Here is a 21161-nt window from a genome sequence, read left to right as displayed (position 1 = left end):
ATGGTTAGATCCTTTGTTGTTAGCAGTGCAGGACTGTTTTGTGCCTCGGGTTTCTCATTGGCTCACACTCTTATGCAGCCATAGCAAGCACATGAATGAGAGGCGGAAGGCGATTGTAGTTCCTATTAACTGGGCATTGCTGACTATCCCACTAATTGCTGAGTTTACTTTTGTCTGTATATCATATTTACGATTAAAAATAAAAAAATAAATAAAAAAAGATTAATCAAGTTGAATATTGATTGCTTTTCATATGGGAATTGATCCTGCAACATGAAATTTTGTATTGGAGGCATCGATATTTCAGGATCGCTCTGCACATCACTACCCCTCAGTCAGTGAGTGAGATGGTAGACAGTGGTGAAGAGGAGAGTTTGAGAGTGTGACAAAAACGCATAAATATGACTGACACCTGTAAACGAAGCAGCATCTGGCTAAGAGCAGAACCTGCATCAGCCCATCCAAGCTGAATGTCAACTTCCCATCACTACTACGCAACACAGAAATACCTTAAACCTGTGTCTTATTAGCCAGCAGCGGTATAACTACTATAGTTACAAAGACGTCCAGCTTTATATAAGTTTATTACTGCCTGTTCCTTGGTTTCTCAATCAGAACCTAAGATGGTGGCAAAACTGCTCTGCTCAAGACTTCAAAGGTAAAACTTAAATAACCAATGGACAAAGTCCATTTTTATATACATTATATTACTGATAAAAAATGTCTTCATTGAAGAGTTTCTGTCATACAGGTCCTGATGCATATATTCCAGATTGCTGGAGGTGATACTCAGGATGTAAGGCCACATCAATCTAAATGAAGATGGTAAATACAGCTGTACCTATCCTATATTGTTGTGACCATTACGGGGACATCAATCAAAAACACCAGGCCATTAAATGTCAGGGGACCAAGGTCATAGCATTCTTTAACCTTTGTCAGATGGTTCGCATGACAACAATAACTGAAATAAACAGGAATTCAACACACAACCTAGACCTAGACTCATGTAGACACTGAGTGGAATTCCAGGTGTGCCATTGGTATGCAGTGTGTTTGGTTTGGTGAGGTGTGCTCACTTTAGCCCATTACAGTGGGGAATGAGACACAGGCATCACCCATCATTACTGTAATTGGTTAAATTGTGGCTACACATACAAGTATTGCTCTCCACCTGCTGCCAATTTAAAAAGAACATCTGATGGATTAAAAAAAAACCCAGCATTTTAAATAAAAGTGTAAGTGGTAGAAGCATATGTTTATGTTCCACCTCCTAGAATGATAAACTTTGACAGCGTGTGCACTAGAAAAATGTGCTCCAGTATAACCCCAAAAATACGACTAAAAAGTTAAAGGAACAACTTAAACATTTTTAACTTTGAGTTTCTGGTGTGATTTTGAGTACAGCCCTCAAAGAGTGGATGATTTTAGTTAACACTGTTCCTTTGTTTTTTTCTTTTGTTCTCAACAAATTAACAACAGTGTATTATAAATATAGACTATTGTATAATTGTGTAATTATATACAATTATAATTTTTGAATAACTGTCAATGTGTATTTTAAGCTATTAATTACTATTATGTTACATATACGATGCTGACACAGGAGAACATGAAAGATAATAACAATTTAAAAACACGACTGAAGGAGACCATACATAATACAGGAATCATTAAAAAAGTAAAACATTCCTCTTTATGTTTACTTAATATTTTAGTGCTTCTACCACAAACAACATAGGCTTCTGACATTATAGGAAAGAGAGAAAAAAACATAGAAAGTTTGATATGCTCCTTTGAAAATCAAAACATTAGCCAACAGACCAAGACTACAAACCTACACAGTCAATATAGCTTTTGCACTTAAGAAAAAAATCAAAGCAGAACATTTCTGCATGCATTTAACTAAAGTAAACAATCAGTTTAGTGCATACACACACTCACTACTTCACACTTTTCCTCCCACTTGTAGGGCTTCTCACCCATTGTGAGAAGTATGGGATCAGAACGATGCCACCTTGAAATGAAACTGAAAAAAAGAAATTGTGGGATATATTGTGGGACAAAACACGCAATAAGAGGCTCGCACTGGGATTCCGACCCGCATGTATTTGCATACATTATAGAGGCCACTAGTGCTGACCAAGCTGCCATCTTTCTCTCATCCCGTCTTTCAATGGCTGCTTCAATTTCAGCTTGACCCTCTAAACCGCAGGTAAGTAATCATTTTTTGTCATCTTTCCTTGCTGTCGCTCTGGACTGGACATTAGTTTAGTTTTTTTTAGCTACATCTGGTGAAGTTGTGGTAAAATGCTGGTATTAGCCTATTCGTCGTAGCAAGCTAGCCTAAAGCTAATATTTGCTAAATTTAGGGATACCCGTGTCTCTTTAGGAGTTGGAGGCCGTTGTTTTAGGAGCGGCACAAGATCTCATCAACAGGCAGTGTTGGGGAGTAACGTAATACATTACGTATTTAAAATACAAAATATGAGTAAATGTATCCGTTACAGTTACCGTTCAATAGATGATATTGAGAATACAGTTACTTTGTTGAAATAAATGGATTACATGGCGGTATCTTCCTGTTTCATATACAAGGCCAGACCTACCCAAAGTGTGGGGCCCGCCCCCTGGGGGGGGGGCGCAGATCCATTGCAGGGGGGGCCCGGCATGAAAAGGGAAAAAAACCAAAAAACAAAGCTTGTACACTGCTAGCACGGGGCGCCCACACAAACGCAAAGCAGGAGATGAAGCATCGCTGAATATGTTTCCAAACCAACTTCATTCTAAGCCAAAGAGTAGAAAATATAGTGAAGCATGTCTGCCCTTTGGTTTCACCTGCACAAGTGCCGAGGTAGGTCTCCCCTGCAGAATTGGTTGTCCCTTCGTCGGGAGCAGCGCTGGGCTCTCCAAATCACGGACAAACAGTATCCCACATTCTTGATTTTTAGTTCACAAATACTTGTTGTAATGACTAACTACTCCTGACATTTTGGAGATGTTAGCTTGTTATACAGTAAAGTTACAGCGGGATACAAATAACAGCAGGCTGATCCTGCCACGATTTGTTCCCTCGGTTCAAATCACGGACAAACAGTATCCCACAGCTGTTTAAGTTTTTAAACCCATTTTGCACAGAGAGGCATTTTTTGAAAAATGTATTGATATCAATGTATTGATGTTGAATATTATTACACAGGAAAAAAAACAACTACATGTAAAATAATCACACTGTGACGCCTCTGCCTTTCTAAATGGAGGGACAGTAACTGCGTGTGTAAATGTAAGCGTGTAAAACCTGAAGATAGAGACACTGTTACTGTTAATCTGACTATCTGCCATTCTGCAATTCATCTCATGTAAACAATAACGTGGCGCACAGGGTGACGTGAAAAAAGGCACCTATCGTTGACGTTGCGTGACAAACTCCATATTCCTTGTCCACACATAAAGGCAAAAAATGAGTTTTAAAAGATCTCCGTTTTCGGTGATTCCATACGACGTTTACGTGTGGACGAAACAGCTGCGTTTTCAAAATCACCGTGTACGTGCAGTCGCAGCGTAAAAGAGTTAGTAGTTTATTTTCTTACTACCTGCAGATTACTTTTATTTGCTTAATTGTTTACTAAATGTTTGAGGTGGGAAATAAACTGCAATGGAGCAAAATATGGGTGTGTGTGGTTGGAGGATGTGTGCGTGTGTGTGTGCAAGTGCGAGGGAGGGGGGGGCAAATATTTTTCTTGTAAAACAAAGGGGGGCCCAGCAAAAAAAGTTTGGGAACCACTGTGTTAGGCTATGGTCTCTCTATTTTTGGTAATTCCACACCGGTGGAAACCCAAACAATGCACGCAATAAGAGGCTCTAAAAATTATTATACAAAAATGATTTAATATGAAGGCAATAGCAGAGTGTTACATGCATCACCCTAAACAATGTAGCCTGATGGGCAGTGTAGTCCATGCTGCAGGGAGAATGGACTGCCATACCCGTTATGTGTCTGTGAGCGAGGGAGGGAGAGAAAGGAAAAGTAGGAGCTGTCACGGGGCAGAAACGGGGAGCTGGAAGCATGTAAATATAATAATAACCACTGCAGCCAAAAAGAGTGCCTGACGAGCCCAGCTGTAAGTAAGCTATTAAGACTCGACTGTACACTGTGTTATTCCGAAACAGTAAGTTCCTTTCAACGCCTCTCTCTGTCTCTCTCTAGCAAAGCTGACCCAGACAACAAAATAAAGCTAGTTTTCAGCCCAACACGGACCCGACGTATTAGCCAGAGGTCCCTTTACTATGGTTCGGAGCCGCGGACCTGTTTTATATACGCATGGAATAGTTTTCTATATGAGATCGCTGCAAAAAGTGCAGCTTTACTTAATGTCCACCTACTGTTACTCATTTATATTAAGATTTAAACATCTAGTTGGTATTGGTATGGCGAGTAGCCTTCAGTAATAGTAATAAATCACACAGCAGTTGTAAAGTATTCAGAATACATTTCTTCTATAATCTTTGGTGGAATACATTTTAAAAGTAACCTTCCCAACACTGTCAACAGGTTAGCACCTCATACCACAGTGCATCAAAGCAGTCTCATGAGCGCTGGGAAGGACAAGCCCAGAGCCCAAAACAGACAGTGCAGGAGATGACAAGGTTACTAATTGTATGGTGAAAATTATACTTTTAGGTATCTTGATTGGCAAAAGAAAAGTAAATACAAAATCTTTTTCTCACATATAGGACATTTCCAAGATTTTTTTTCAAAACTTCTTCAATTTCTTTCATTACAGCTGTCCTGTGCCAGATGTTCTGTTGACCCACAGTGAGAGGCATCATTTCAGAAACACCAGGAAGACTGAAACTCATCGCCGGGATCAAGCAGGGCTCGTGATCTTCACCAGCAGCTCCCTCACAAGAAGGATAAACCCAGCATTTCATGAACACTGATGGAGACCTTTGCTTTGTGTAATGTTAGAAGTACTCAGATAATCCTCAGAGGGTCTGGACTTTTACATAATATAATAGCTTTAAGTCCTGTAGAAAGTTAAATATATGTTTTGCTCTCTGGTTACTCTGGTATGAATGACTCTGAATTACTTTATGATAAATAACACACTATTGTCAAAAAACAGTGAAAGAATTCCAGATCACAAGTTTTTAGTTCAAATACAAGTAACAACCTTAAAAACAAAATTAATTTCAATTAATTGTTTTTCACTATCATTTTTTTTTCAGTTTCAATACAAGATTTTTCAGTACATTTATTTCAGTTACAATATTTTTTTTTGGTTTCATTTCAAGGTGGGATCGTTCTGATCCGATACAAAGAGGTTAAGAATCTGTAGTGTTCTCATCTCTCATCTGCTCTGGATTGATTTTATGTAGCGTTCCAAGAGGAGAGCGAGATAATGAGATCACAGCATGCATTTTTCATGGACAGGGTGGAAGTGCAACAGTCACGGTTCCGAATCTACATTTCAAATAAAACTGCCGCCCACGTCCCTCGCAGAAGAACCTTTGCCTCCGAAAATGAACTTATCCTTCAGCGTTCGGCCTCCAAAGTGAAGACAGTGATCTTTGCCAATGGCAGGACAAAGGCTGGAAGAGACAATGCTGAGAAACTAAGAAAATCCTTGTTTTTCTTTAAAATGGCTTGATTCGTAACATACAGGACAGAAAAGAAAAGATGTGACGCCAGTGCTAGCATGAGGAATGCAGATCTGACAATGCTTTATCCTCTAGAATGTAATGATCTAAATCCTTAACTAAGAACATGGGAATGTAATCCTCAGAGAGCCAATGATCAACATTTTGCCGGTGAAATAGTTTCATTTGTCTGTTTCTGAGGATCAGTTTAGACTATTCAAACAGAGAGTTCTAACCTGTAAGCTGCCATCTGTAGGCAGCCTAAAAATTGACTTGCCGACATTTCCTCTTGCTGTGTGACAGTGCAAAGGAGACACACAATAACAGTGATTACATTCTGATAAAGGCAGTAATTTCATTGCAGTGGGCAAGGGCTGCTTTGTGTGTCGGAGCAGAGAGCATGTTTCAAAATCATCAGATGCCTTGATCTAAAGGTACGTCTCAGCACAGAGACACAGAGTGTGGAATCAGTCAAAGTTCACACAATTCTGCTTGTAGGCTTCACACTCCTCTCATGTAAGGATCTCAGCCAAACTGAAGCCTTTTACCCTTTTCAGTAAAAATGGGGAAACACAGTGATAGCTGCTTCTCCTTGTCCATGTTTGCTGTGTACAAGAATACATGACAGCTGCTGAAGGATTTATGAGGTTTTTTACCTTTAGAGCTCCGGCAGTTGCTGAGCACTGATATAGTGCTTTATTTATCAGTTATTTCATATACATACACAACATATTTAAACTATTTTTTGTATTTTTCTTCACATCTCTCTGATGGTTCTGATGAAAAACTTGACAGGACCAACAAGAAACAACCAAAAATGTCGATTTCTATTTACATTTTTTGCAGTGGTTTATCACAGTAAGATTGATGAAATTGTAACAAGAAGAAACATCCTTTCATATAAGTAAAAGTAATTGTTTTTTAAAGAATCTGTGGTGGACTGTTACCATTACAGCTACATGTGCTGAAATGAATTTCCCAGCTTCTCATTTGCTTTGCTTATTCCCCCCCTCTTCTTTTTTTTTTTTTTTTTTTTTTACAGAGATCATGATATTCTGGTCTCATATATCCTGAGTGATGGCTGACACATTTGTCTGTGCATTGCAAATTGCATATGGACATATTTTAAAAGCTAGAGTTTATAAGAATAGTAAATTACACAGGGATTAAATAGCTGAGAAAACAAACACACACACACACACTGACAAATTAACTCTGGTGCCACGCGTTTCTCATTTCTCACTCTGGCCTGTCAAGCTGGGAGATCAGCTCTTAATGGAAATGTTGACTGTTTTATTTAAGTGCCAAATGCTCTTCTCTTTGTTTGGACTGTTAATGTCTAACTCTTCACTCCGCTTTGCTCTGACAATGTCTATGAAAGGTTTTCTCTTTTCTTTTAATCCAGTGTTTTAGCTTGTTTCCCATTATTATGGTGTATTGGCTTTCTTCAAGTCACAGCATGAAGATGCACCAGATCTACACCCTAAGCAATTAAGAGTTATGGCCATACCAGTGAGGCAGACTTTGACCAGTACAGGGAGTGCAGAATTATTAGGGAAATGAGTATTTTGTCCACATCATCCTCTTCATGCATGTTGTCTTACTCCAAGCTGTATAGGCTCGAAAACCTACTACCAATTAAGCATATTAGGTGATGTGCATCTCTGTAATGAGAAGGGGTGTGGTCTAATGACATCAACACCCTATATCAGGTGTGCATAATTATTAGGCAACGTCCTTTCCTTTGGCAAAATGGGTCAAAAGAAGGACTTGACAGGCTCAGAAAAGTCAAAAATGGTGAGATATCTTGCAGAGGGATGCAGCAGTCTCAAAATTGCAAAGCTTCTGAAGCGTGATCATCGAACAATCAAGCGTTTTATTCAAAATAGTCAGCAGGGTCGCAAGAAGCGTGTGGAAAAACCAAGGCGCAAAATAACTGCCCATGAACTGAGAAAAGTCAAGCGTGCAGCTGCCAAGATGCCACTTGCCACCAGTTTGGCCATATTTCAGAGCTGCAACATCACTGGAGTGCCCAAAAGCACAAGGTGTGCAATACTCAGAGACATGGCCAAGGTAAGAAAGGCTGAAAGACGACCACCACTGAACAAGACACACAAGCTGAAACGTCAAGACTGGGCCAAGAAATATCTCAAGACTGATTTTTCTAAGGTTTTATGGACTGATGAAATGAGAATGAGTCTTGATGGGCCAGATGGATGGGCCCGTGGCTGGATTGGTAAAGGGCAGAGAGCTCCAGTCCGACTCAGACGCCAGCAAGGTGGAGGTGGAGCACTGGTTTGGGCTGGTATCATCAAAGATGAGCTTGTGGGGCCTTTTCGGGTTGAGGATGGAGTCAAACTCAACTCCCAGTCCTACTGCCAGTTTCTGGAAGACACCTTCTTCAAGCAGTGGTACAGGAAGAAGTCTGCATCCTTCAAGAAAAACATGATTTTCATGCAGGACAATGCTCCATCACACGCGTCCAAGTACTCCACAGCGTGTGTCATGGTCCTGGGCCATGTGGGCCCAGTATTCGCAGTTTTGTGTGTTTTGTATTTCATTCCCTAGTCATGCCTTGGATTATTTAGTTAAGATGGTCCTTATTTGATTACCTCCTGTGTGCCCCTGTGTATCTGTGAGCCCTCGTCTCTCCTTGTGTTTATTTCTATGTTTTCCCAGCCCGTTATGTCTGTGTTCTCCCCGTGCTCTCTCTCCTCCTGTTTGAACCTCTGTACTTCCTGTTTTACTTTGACAGTCTCCCGTCAGTGTTGTTTACTCCTGCCATGTCTTGTTATGTTCATCTGTGTCAGCTGTGTTCCCATGTGTGGCCACTTCCCCTGATCATCCCTCTTGTGTATTTAGTCTCTGTGTTTCATGTAGTCTGTGTCGCGTCGTCTGTGTTACCACCCCCTGTGTTCCGGATCTCCAGCCATAGCTTTTCCTTAGTTTATGTCCAGTTTAGGTTTCTGTTTGAACTATTACTCTTATGCTGCCCTCACTCTGTTTTGTTCCTTTCATCAGCCAGAATAAAAGGCTCGCTTTTGTTTTACTCCACTCCTGCATCCTCGCTTGTGTTCGCTCCTGGGTCCACCACACACATTTCCGCACGGTCTGCCTCCGCAGACCGTGACAGCGTGGCTGGCAAGAAAGGGTATAAAAGAAGAAAAACTAATGACATGGCCTCCTCGTTCACCTGATCTGGACCCCATTGAGAACCTGTGGTCCATCATCAAATGGGAGATTTACAAGGAGGGCAAACAGTACACCTCTCTGAACAGTGTCTGGGAGGCTATGGTTGCTGCTGCACGCAATGTTGATGGTGAACAGATCAAAACACTGACAGAATCCATGGATGGCAGGCTTTTGAGTGTCCTTGCAAAGAAAGGTGGCTATATTGGTCGCTGATTTGTTTTTGTTTTGTTTTTGAATGTCAGAAATGTATATTTGTGAATGTGGAGATGTTATATTGGTTTCACTGGTAAAAATAAATAATTGAAATGGGTATATATTTGTTTTTTGTTAAGTTGCCTAATAATTATGCCCAGTACTAGTCACCTGCACACACAGATATCCCCCTAAAATAGCTAAAACTAAAAACTACTTCCAAAAACATTCAGCTTTGATATTAATGAGTTTTTTGGGTTCATTGAGAACATGGTTGTTGTTCAATAATAAAATTATTCCTCAAAAATACAACTTGCCTAATAATTCTGCACTCCCTGTAGACTCTAATCCTTGAGTGAAGGTGAATGTGAGATCATGCGTTCATGGAAATGCTGACTGTGTTACATATCACGAAAGTGTTGCAGTAAAGGTATCCCATATGGAAAAGATATATATAAATTTTATAAAGTTTGTATCTGTCTTGTGTGAAACTTGTATGAAAAGCATATAAGAGTGAAAACAGATATAAGATCCCTCGAAAAATTATATAATGAAACTTGTATGTTTTGGATACTTCTTAAAACAATATATGAAAGTAATGAGAAAGTGGCCACTTTCATGAGTAAATCATGTAAGCCTTATATGATTTACTCATGAAAGTGGCCACTTTCATGAGTAATCACATATAAGTTTATACTATTTCTTTTCCATATGGGATATATCGTCATGTACTAGCAACTTGAGTTGATGGTGAGTGATAAGTTTTTGAAGTAGCATTTGTAGTTCACTCCATCCTCAATAACCTCTCTGCACAATGCACCTCAGCGTTGCTAACTTTCTGCGGAGTCAATTGCTACAAATTTCAAAAAATTGAGTCCAAATCTTGTGACTCATTTTACAGTGGCTATGCTTATCCTATACATTGGGCATTGTAATACCCAGACCGTATCAAACTATTAGGTTATCTCAGACTGCCCATCTGAAGTCAATGGGTTGATTCAAACAGAATTAAGCATACATTATACAGCTTGTCCCTTTCAACCAATACTTGTTCCATAAACTGCCCAACAGAGTGGTTTTTGTGTTTTTTGTTATATTTTTTGGGGGGTAAGACTTTAAGCACCATTTGGGTGCTTACAAAGTGGTTTTACACAATAATATAGTGCAGCCCTTCTTCAGCTTCAGTTGACATATCTTCACCACAGTGCATAGAGATTCAAATAAGTGTTAGAAACAATACTTCTTTAAATTCTGTTAATATCTTATTTTAACTTCAAAAGATTTTAAACTCTTTGCAAAGTCTGAGTTTTACAACAAGTATATAAAGATGAAACAATGAAGATGAAAAATGGGAAGTGTCTTCTTACTACGGATGCCATTCTCAGGATATTTTCTTTCTATCTACCATAAATAAATTGCTGTTGTGTTTAATCTGAGTGACTGGTATAATCAGGAGTTCAATCTAGTTGGTTTAAATTTGTGAATGTGTTGCACACTGTTCCAAAAAATAGTAATGTCAAATGATTTTACTGTGTAGTTTACAGTTGTGTACTGTTTTTCTAAAATATCATTACATAAGTAGACTGTGATCTGACACGTCAAATGTAAAATAACATAGCATCACTGTAAATGTAATAAAACACAATTTACTTGTTTGTTAAATATATTTTGTTGTACATATGCATATTTAGATCGTAAAAATACATCCAGAAATGGCTCCCATCATGCCTTGGGACATGTGTTGCTGTTTAGATGTTCTTGTTTTATTGTTTATGGTTATGTTACTTTTAACTGTTATCTTGAATGTTGTGTTTACGCCGTGGTGCAGCGTCACTGACAGTTGTTGTTTTGTAGAGAGAGTGCTGTACCAAGAGTGACTTCTGTTGTGCTGTTGTTGAACCTTGAGGCACATTGTAGCACAGCAAGTGTTTTAATAAGGAACTCCCCCTACCAGCTTGGGGTTAAATAACAAGCTCAATACCTCTCTGTGAGCTTCTTTGTTAAGATTTCTCTGCATGCCACAATGTAAAACATTGCACGGACACGCTGTGCTAATTATATATTTTGAAAAAGAAATGTAGAGGTAGGAATTGCAATTAATATAAATAACATGATGCTAAGCATCGGCCAATGAATGTGAACTAACAACAAGGTCGCGGGTAACGCTGCAACCGTAAAAAAAACCCCTAATATGAAGGTATTTTACTGTGCATTTTACAGTAATGTTCTGTTCTTCTAGAATATCATTAGTTATGTAAATAGACTTTGACTTCACATTTTGAATGTAAATTAACGTTTAATCACTGTAATGTAATACAACATAATTGTCATGATTATTAAATGTATCTGTCTGTACATATGCATATTTAGATTGTTAAAATACATTCACAAATGTATCATGATTTCACAAATATCTGTCCGTTATTTGAAAGATTGAACTGTTGAATTCAAATGTAATGCTATGGAAAAGTATATAACATGATCCCTATAAGCTTGTGTTACATCACATAAGTATTATTATCATTGCTAGTTAGGCCGTTCGTGGCTCAAGAATTGGAAGTTCGCCTTGTGATCAGAAGATTGCCGGTTCGCGCCCCGGCTCGGACACTCTCCGTCGTTGTGTCCGTGGTCAAGACTCTTCACCTACTAGTGATGGCCAAAGGGGCCGATGGTGCGATATGGCAGCCTCGCCTCTGTCCTAGGGCATGCAATCAATTATTATTTAAACCAACTGTTAACTGTATATTTCTGTACATTTACGTATTATGATTCATATTTCCACATTCAGTGACCTTGTTTATAGGTAATTTCATTGTTTGATCGCGTAAAAATGTTCCTAATTTAATGTCTAAAAGCACTTGGAAAAGGCAGAATCCCATGTCAAATTAGTGCAACAAACTCTATTTTCATTACTGGAAATAACCGTATTTTTATGGGACAGTTATTTTCTGTTATTTCACGGTCGTATTTTGGCGCCCCAGCTGCCAGAATATTACCGTTGTTTTAGGATGTTTTTTTTAACAGTGCATATAATCTTTTGTCTTGTATAACCACTACAAAAATGATGAACCTTGTATGTTAAAACTGGCCTACTGGAGCAATCTGGAGATATTTGTTGGGTTCACCTGTTGCTGGCTGTATTTTATTACATTTGGGGACAAAAAAAGTTTGTCTTGTCAGGTTTGATAATTATTGTACAGTACCCCTCCTGTTTAGCTGGGCACAGTCACCCTGTTTTTCCCCTCCTTTGCACTGTGCAAACTTGTCCAAAGCCAGTTACCCACCACACACTGAGGAAAATGAAAGCCAACTAAAGTTTAGGACTTTTTTCAATGAGCCCAAAACACAAGAGATACAGGCAAGGAATTATGGGTAAAGGACTAAATAATAATGGGGGGAAAGTATTTGATTTGTTAATTTTCATTTTGAATCACTGTGTATGCTTGTTCACTGGGAAGGATTGCATGTTTCTGACAAGTACCACCATGCAGCAAGACTGCTCATTAGAGTCTCCATGGCAATTGGGGGAGTGAGGAGGAAGAGTGGGGAGGCTTGTGAGGACCCATGCGGAGATCTCCATTGATCTGGACGAGACTAGCTGGAGAGGATGATTCACTCACTCGCTCAAAAAAGAAAACAAGACCACAGAGTGGTGAGAGATTATAAGCACAGCCCGGAGAACATTCTTTAAAGAAAACAGAGCCATGACTTTCTCAAATTCACACTTCAAATCACAGCTTTGTAACTGAAGACCTGACTGTGAAAGAGCCTGCTAATGAGACCGAAGGGCCATTTTATTAACACACTGGGTCAGTGTTCTTGTGCCATCCATACACAAGTTTATATGCATAAAGACAAAAAGTATCATTAGCAGCTATATTTTTAACAGGGACTTGACTATCAAATCACAAGATGTAAGGCTTCATGAATAGACACAAGCCTCCCAAAACTATTCACTTGTCTGTCTCAGCCTCTACATCTTCTTGTTATTGAATTTTAAATCCTTCTCATCATATTCATGGTCTTGAATAATGAGTCCCCGTCATATTTTGAAGAAATCATTGTACTTCAGGTGAAACCAAACCATCCCTTGATACAATGTGCACTGGATGCTGGGAGCTTCCCATGATGCACTGTCTTTTCTCTACTCCCTCTTTTCACTCTTCATTCAATCATGAGCTATTATTAATCTCTGACTCTCTTCCACAGTGTGTCTTTTGTCCTGTCTCCCTCCCCTCACCCAAAATCCAATGCAGTAGATGGCCGCCCCTCCCTGAGCCTGGTTCTACTGGATGTGTCTTCCAGTTAAAAGAGTGTTTTTCCTTCCCACTGTTGCCAAGTGCTTGCTCATAGGAGCTTATCTGATTGTTGGGATTTTCTCAGTGTTATTGTAGGGTCTTTAGCTTAAAATATAAAGTGATTTGAGACAACTGTGTGTGTGATTTGGTGCTACATAAACAAAATAGATTTGAACTGAAAATTTTGTTGAAAATTGTCATCTCAAACCTTCTCTTGGCTCAGGTTTTGGTTTCCATTTTTGGTGTCTTCTTTCTGACACATGATAGCATTTATCTCTGCTAATCATCGACCCTATGTGTTTTTATTCTGAACAATTCAACTCCCATTTTCCATGTGCTAATGTATTTATATTTGCTTAACTACACTTCTACAGGAAGCTATGAGGTAGTTCAACTTCACTATCCCACCAAAATGTGGTAGGAATTCATCTATTAATTTATTTTTATTTTCACTTCTGTCCAATGTTGTAGCAATACTGCATATCATTTTTCCTTTAAAAATACCTGTCTGTTAGCCTTGGTGTCATCCTAGACAGCTTACTGTTCTATAAATCTCACATCAATGATCTCACCCATTCTGCCTATTTCCATCTATGCAACAACATCCTTCTTTTTCCACCCAGTCTGCATCAATTCTTGTTCGTAGGCTCGGTACCGCTCACATTGACTATTGTGCTTCTCTCTTGCATGGTCTCCCTCAAAAATGACCTCCAAAAATGACCTCCGTAAGCTTCAACTGGTTCAAAACTCTGCTGCTCGCATTATTATCAGTAACCCCTCCACCAGCACATCACCCCTCTCCTTCAGGAATTTCACTGGCTTTCACTGGCTCACCCAGTTTAAATCTCAACTCAAAACATTTAAGTCTGCATATTCACTGTGATCGTATTGTTCATTTTATCTTGTGCACTTTTAAATAAAATGTATTATTTATTTATTTATTTTTTAAGGTTTCTCCCAACTAAACACTGGACCTTGGATAGATCATGTCTATATTTATCTGTTGGTCCAGCACCAATTCTGGACATCTATACGATATCCAAACTAGAAGCCTGCTCCATCTTGGAGATGTCTGCTGATCACTCTTCAACTGTCCAAAAATGACTAATGAACAACATCACCCTGTGCAGTGGTTAAACTTCGGAACCAAATATCATGTGTCCAGACTAACTAGCTGACCGATGTGTTGTTGAAAGTTTCTGGTTGTCTTGATAACCCTACCTTTACCACTCTCATTGGTAATACAGTGATCCTTCGCTATAACATGGTTCACCTTTCGTTGCCTCGCTGTTTCGTGGATTTTTTTTGTGCAATTTTGCATGCTTTTTGTTTGTTTGTTTGTTTTTTACAGCGCATTGTGTTCTGCATCCTGGTTGGCTGTAGACCATTGTCAATCAATCTCCTCCTTGTCGTATCTCCTGTCCAGCACAGAATGCGTTCATTTTGTCAAATTTACATAAATCTTCGATCGCTAGCAGTGTGACTCTGCAGTGCTGTACTGTATGTTTGTAAGTTTTCTCCCCAACAAACACAACAAGGTCGACAAAACGTTTTGCACCGTCAAAGACACCTGCAGTAGCAACAAAAAGGCAGAGGAAGATGCTAAACATTGCACAAAAAGTTGGACTTCTGGACATGCTAAAGGAAAGTAGAAGTTACTGTATTTTTCAGATTACAAGGCTCATTAAGTGAAACAAAACAGTCAGATATGTCAAACTTTACTCAACTCATTCTTCTTGCTTCTTCTACTTCCATACCATTGATCCATTAATGTTTAATTCTCTGGCAGCTGCTCTATTCTCATGTTCTGGACCTGAAAACAGGGTTTGATCTTTGGTTTCATTCTATAATACTGGACTTATTTTTTTCTATGAAGGCTTGAGGGTATTTAAACAAGAGATAAAGGTGTGAAAATGTTCATACCTGTCTGAGAAAAGTGTATAAAGTGTGTAGTGAGGGGTTTTACAGCCTTAAAACATCTATAATAATTGTAAAAAATAAAGCTGGCTACTTCGCTTTTACCTATCGTGAGTTATTTTTAGAACATAACTCCCTTGATTAACGAGGGACCACTGTAACTGAAATTGTGGAAAGTTTATTTTGGGTCACGTTTCTGCATGTTGCAAATAGTGTGGCTGTGAGGCTATAAAATTGACTTTAAAGTTTAAGACATCTTAAACAATCACAAGTCATCAGTGGTTCAGAACAGTGAGAGAACTGCATGGATGCAGTTAAAGCTTTTCTCAGTATTAGCATCAACAATGCGTGCTCTTGTAATCACAAGTCAAACTAAGCATATATCACACTAAACAAATAGCAGTATGTGCATCATGCCTTTAGAAAATATTGCATGTGAGCGATGATGTTAATGATAATTGGCCTACTAATATACTAAAGAATTTGAAAAAAAAAGTGATAATGATAATGATGCATCATTAATGGTATAAGTTTTCTTTTTTATATAGCAAGCCAATGTTACATTAACTGTTTCCTACACTTGTATCCATTTCTATTTAAGAGTTTAAGTGGAAGTACGTGGAAGAATGATCAAATATTTTGCTTTCTCATGGCCCATATGGAAACAATTAAAGAGATGCATCAATTCTTTTGGGAGAAGGCCATAAAATGAACACATACTACTACTACTACTACTACTACTACTACTACTACTACTACTACTACTACTACTACTACTACTACTACTACTACTACTAATAATAATAATAATAATAGTTATAGACAAACAACAGAGGCAATCGGAGAAATGTATGAAGTACGCAGAGATTACCAGTTTTACTTAAGAGGATAAGTTATCTTTTGGTCGGAAATCTAAATTGTTTAGTTAAAAAAATATGTAAGAATGTCGGTTCCTGGCCATTTTCCAAAAACAGGGCACAACAGAAAACAGTTTTGGAAACACTGCTCTGGAATGACTCTCTCCAGAGGCACTCACTTATGTAGGTCTTTTATTCACATTGTTATTTAAAGGATTGGATATCAAGAAAGCATTATGTCTAGAATGAATATACCCAATGTAATAAAATACCTTTCTTCACAGGATCATATTATAGTAACTTTAGGATCTTGGTCAAATAATTATTTTATACATTTATTAGCGTGAGAATGAAAGCATAGCAAACAGAGACAGAGAGACAGGCGAGGACACTGAAGGAATTTTGCTGAAAGCTGCCTGGCCTTAAATGCCTCTGATCTTTTCAGCGTGGGAAACGGACATGTTGGAGATATTTCTTCCCAGACCTTCATAAATAACGGTGGATTATAACGCTCTATTTTTGTTCCATTTCTCTCTCCTTCTTCTTAGAGCTTCTCGTCAGACTCCCTTTCAGGCAGAAACTCTGTTGCTATGGTGATTTCAATCGCTGTTATTGCTACAGCATGATGAGGGGGATATGCTGGTGGAGCGGGAGATGCAATATATTTATATTCTCGAGCATTTACAAGCAGATGTCTCAGCCAGCATTTATTCTTCTGCTCTCTCTATAATTGCAACATTCCAGATCAGACATCAACACTGCAGGATGTAGAAATGAATAGGTAAAAAGAATATTAACCTATTCTCTAAGACATGAATTCATAAAACACTGGCCCTGCAACAAACTGTGGCAACCACTGTTGGGGTTGGTGAATTACTCAAAAAAAGAAATTACACATTACTCGTTACTTTTCTTAAAATACAGTAAGCTACTTAATTATTCACCAGAGAAAGTAATTTGTTACATTACTTGCTACATTACTTGTTACTAGGGATGGGTATCGTTTAGGTTTTATCCGATACCGGTGCCAAATCGGTACTTTTGAAACGGTGCCGGTGCTCAAACGGTGCTCGAACCGGTGCTTAAAGAATGGAGAACACAAAATTGGTCCAAAAACCTCTCATATTCAGCTGTTTTTTGTAAAAAGATAACAATGTTAGCCTTTTCTGCAGCTATGGGGCATATATGGTATCACTCTTAGCTGGAAGCAGTGCTTAAACAATGGAAAAAATACAAACTTTGTCCAAAAACCTCTCATGTTTAGCTGTTTTCCACTTTTTCTTTGGTCATTTTAGCCTTTTTGGCCAGGGTGAAGGGAGCATCTGCCATCAAACAATAAGGCAGCCGCATGTAGCTATGATGATGTTTGTCATAGCTACATGCTTGATGTTTGCTAGTTCACCTTACATGCATTAATGTAATAACGTGGTTAGCCTACTCAACGTAAATTACACACGAACAACATTAAGCTACTCACGCAGAGAAGAACGGCTGCTGCTGCCATCCAATACGGCGCATTTCTCAGCTTTAAAAAAAAAAAAAACGCTATGCGTCGCCAGGTGTTTCATCGGATTCGAGGTGTTACTTCCTTTGACAGTATCACAGTATCAGCTTAAAGCACTTGTTGCAGGCTGCTGAGTTTGCATATTTTGCTGTGAAGTACAGCCAGACTTCTGACCGCTTCGCCTTGGGCATTTTTAATCTGTAGCTCTGCATAAAAGAACGTACGTACCTGGACCCGCCTACTATCCTCGGAAACGTAAAATGATTGGCTAGAAGTGTATCACAGCTCAGGAAAAAAAAGCACCGAAATAAAGCACCGAAATGTGCGCTGCTTTTCGGTCTGGTTACTACCGTTTATGTCAGAACCGGTGCCATCATGGCACCGGACACCGGTACCCATCCCTACTTGTTACATACTTTGACCGGAAATGCATTGTCTCATAATACCACATATCAAAAAATAATAGCTTTATTTTAGGCTTTACTTATCAATACAAAGCAAAGTTGACAACCAGCCAAAAGAGGCTTCAAAGTGTTCACCTCAACGATTCTGCTTTAGAAACATGAAAAGGTACAAAATTCCACCCAAGATTCTACAAAGTTGACTGTTGTTGTGTTAGCAACACAATGCAGTTGTTTCTGTCCTGGATACAGTTTGCTTCTTGCCATTCTGCTCTCATCCTTTTGTGTAATAAAAAGAAGTAATTTCCATATCCACTCTATAGACTGTGCCACTATTTTCCTCCTCTGACATCTGAACTGAAATCTGCTGATTGTGGTGCTAGTGCAAGTGGAATTAATAAGTGGAACCGATAAGCAAGCAGACTAACAAAACCAAAGAATTGAACTAGTGGGAACTGTTTTCTACAAGAACTGGTTCTTGATTCCCATCCCTACACACCAGTCAAGAATTATGTCCCAAATACCCCCTTCCCAAGATAAGGACAAAATTTGTGATGCTATTCTACATGCACATAACTACGTGAGAAAGTGATTTTACTATTACTAAAGTGATATTATTAAAATATGTGATCAATACATAGAATAAGGGAATTTGCCACTTGTCACACTTGTAACAAAAGGTAATTAGCCATCAAGACACTCTGGCCCTTTGTTTCAGCCAACCCCTCATTGTCACAAGGTGTGGGGTAGGTTGGCCCTGTAGTTATCAATGAGGTTTCACAAAGAAAAATGTAATAAAAAAACAACAACAACTATTTCTTTTTTTCAGATCAGAGAAACCATACGATGCTTAAAGAATACAATATTATCAACATTACTCTGACTTGGTCTCTGTTTTAAGTCTTGATGCTTGCTCGATAATACAGTTATGGAAAGTTTCTGAGGTCTCCATTTTCAAGTTTCTAATCTTGATCTAGAAACCCTGTACCTCACTTACAAGTCACTTATGACAAATGCATACGCCTGGATTGCCAGGGGTATGATCTTTGCAAGATAAGTTTGTTAGAAGACACATGGAAGCCATACTTCCTTGGGCTGGCTGTTGGTTTATGGCTCAAAACAAACCATTCTGACCACTGAGACAACCATCCCCAAAAGTAAAGGAAAAGGCTGATCCGTGACACTGTGCACTGATTTACTGATGTAATAGTGGCTCTTTTAATTTGGAGAGGTCAATAAATGGGTACATGGGGTGTTTGTTCTTCTTGTGGATGTGTGTGACCTTTGGGTTTGCAGAAAGGTATGAGGTCAATTCAGTAGCTTCCAGCTGAAGGAAGCCTTGTGATTGATCCAAATCTCACTAGCTCTGTCTCCATAATTTTATCACCAGCATGAGTATAAGTAGATTTGTTTCTCTGAGCAAACCAGCTCTTCCCTTCTCCTCTTTATATTACATCACACTGCAGTGATGGAGTTTTATCAGTTCTTTATACTGTACAATGCTGCATTCCTCTTGCTCTAAACTATTTCATTCCTCTTTGGAAACTCACAACCACCTTTCTGTTTACACATATTGAAATAGCCGCTACCAAATTTTTCCCACCCCAGCATCCTGACTTACCCCCAACATCCAGCAGCACTCCACATCCCCTTGCAATGAAGTGGCCCAGTTTCCATGGCAACCCCATACACCAGCATATTATTCCCCTTTCAGAACTCAAAAGAGGATCAATTAGTGATGATGTCATTGCGTCAAGAGAAACACTCAAATCCCGATTTCGATTGCCTGAGAGCAGCCAGTCCCAGCCTGTGTGTGTGTGAGAGAGAGAGGGGTTTTAATGGTACATAGTAATTTAAGTGTAAATAACGGTTAAAAAAATAAAAAATAAAAAGCAAGGTTAGATTCTTCTCCTTGCAGCTCAGGCTGGAAGATGAAGGCAGACTTGGGGTGCCTGAGTCACCACCACTACACACTGTGTGGGAGGCCTGGATGGCAGCAGAATGGAGAACAGGAGCAGAATGAAATCCACTGATTATCAGCATGAGGGTTAGATGAAAACGAGACATGGAACGAAGTAGGAAGCAACATGTCAGGTGCAAGTATCACATTTCTCCTCAAGGAAAAAGTAGCACAAAAATGTGCTCCACGTCAACTAGTGACCTTGCTCTGCCATTTTTCTGATAGTACAAATTGATAAAATAACTCCCATCATAATTTTATAACTCTGCAGCAGCTCTCGCACCTTTTTCTTTCCAACACAAGAACAGAGAATACTGAGGAGATCTTTGGTGAGTTCATTGCACCAGTGAAACCAATAAGCCATGCTAACAGTGCGTGATTCCAGGTTATACATATATTTTTTATTTCTCTCTTGAACTGGATTTGGGTTTGGACTCTTTCTTTTTCCAGTGGACTGACATTTCTGCTTGTTTTTCCATTTTTTGGCAGATGAGCAGAGTTTTACAACAACTGCACTGGGCAAGCCAGTAAACTTGAACAAATATACTTTTAGAGACACTCTTCTAAAGGCTCACTGTGGTGGAGGTGGGGTCTCTGGCTCTGCTACAGTGGAGGGGTGGTGAAGTGGGCTTGAGGGGCAGTGCCAGGGTGGCTGGCAGGGCAGCTGCTGCCACTCAGTAATCAGACTCTCCCTTTTCAGTGATGCTGGGGCTTGAGAGAGGAGCTGAGTGTGGACTGGAGAAGCAGCTGAAAAGAATTCCTAATGTCAGGAAAAAGGAAAAAATATTGTGGCAATAAACACCACAAAACTGTCACCAGAGGCTACGTAGGGTCTATTCATTTCACACTCCCCCTTCTACCTCCAAATGTCATTAGTAAGGAAACTGGATTCCCAAAGGCGTACATAACTGTGTTTTGCAAAATGGATTGGATATTGATTGTGATGTGCAAATGTAGTCAGCGTCAGGCTTCTAGCTTTTTGATTTTTTTCAATAATTAAGTCTGTCTCTAATCATTGCCAAATAGAGGAATGTTTGTGCTGTGGCAAGGTACAACATTTGACCGTCACATGGTTAAAAGCAAAGCATAGAGTGTGATCATGAGACTGATCCCCACACTGTTCCACAAACTTATTAAACTGAGGTCAGTCCATCCCTTATAGCAAAGGCAACCTACTGCTTACAAGGCTCATCTGGTTCT

General features: G+C 39.2%; 1 long non-coding RNA gene across 1 annotated transcript; it reads left to right on the top strand.

Moving 5' to 3' along the window:
• Positions 1-2090: 2090 nt before the first annotated feature.
• LOC146649458 (uncharacterized) lies at positions 2091-5000 on the top strand. Its single transcript, XR_014908104.1, has 3 exons — positions 2091-2215; positions 4553-4647; positions 4785-5000. It is a non-coding gene; the product is annotated as an uncharacterized LOC146649458 (long non-coding RNA).
• Positions 5001-21161: the final 16161 nt, after the last annotated feature.

The sequence above is a fragment of the Rhamphochromis longiceps genome, linkage group LG17 (genome assembly GCF_057381845.1).
Source record: "Rhamphochromis longiceps isolate RC_006_pf linkage group LG17, R_longiceps_female_GT1.1, whole genome shotgun sequence".
Taxonomy (NCBI): domain Eukaryota; kingdom Metazoa; phylum Chordata; class Actinopteri; order Cichliformes; family Cichlidae; genus Rhamphochromis; species Rhamphochromis longiceps.
Note: the sequence above shows the minus strand (reverse complement) of the source record. Positions and strands in the feature narration are given on the sequence as shown.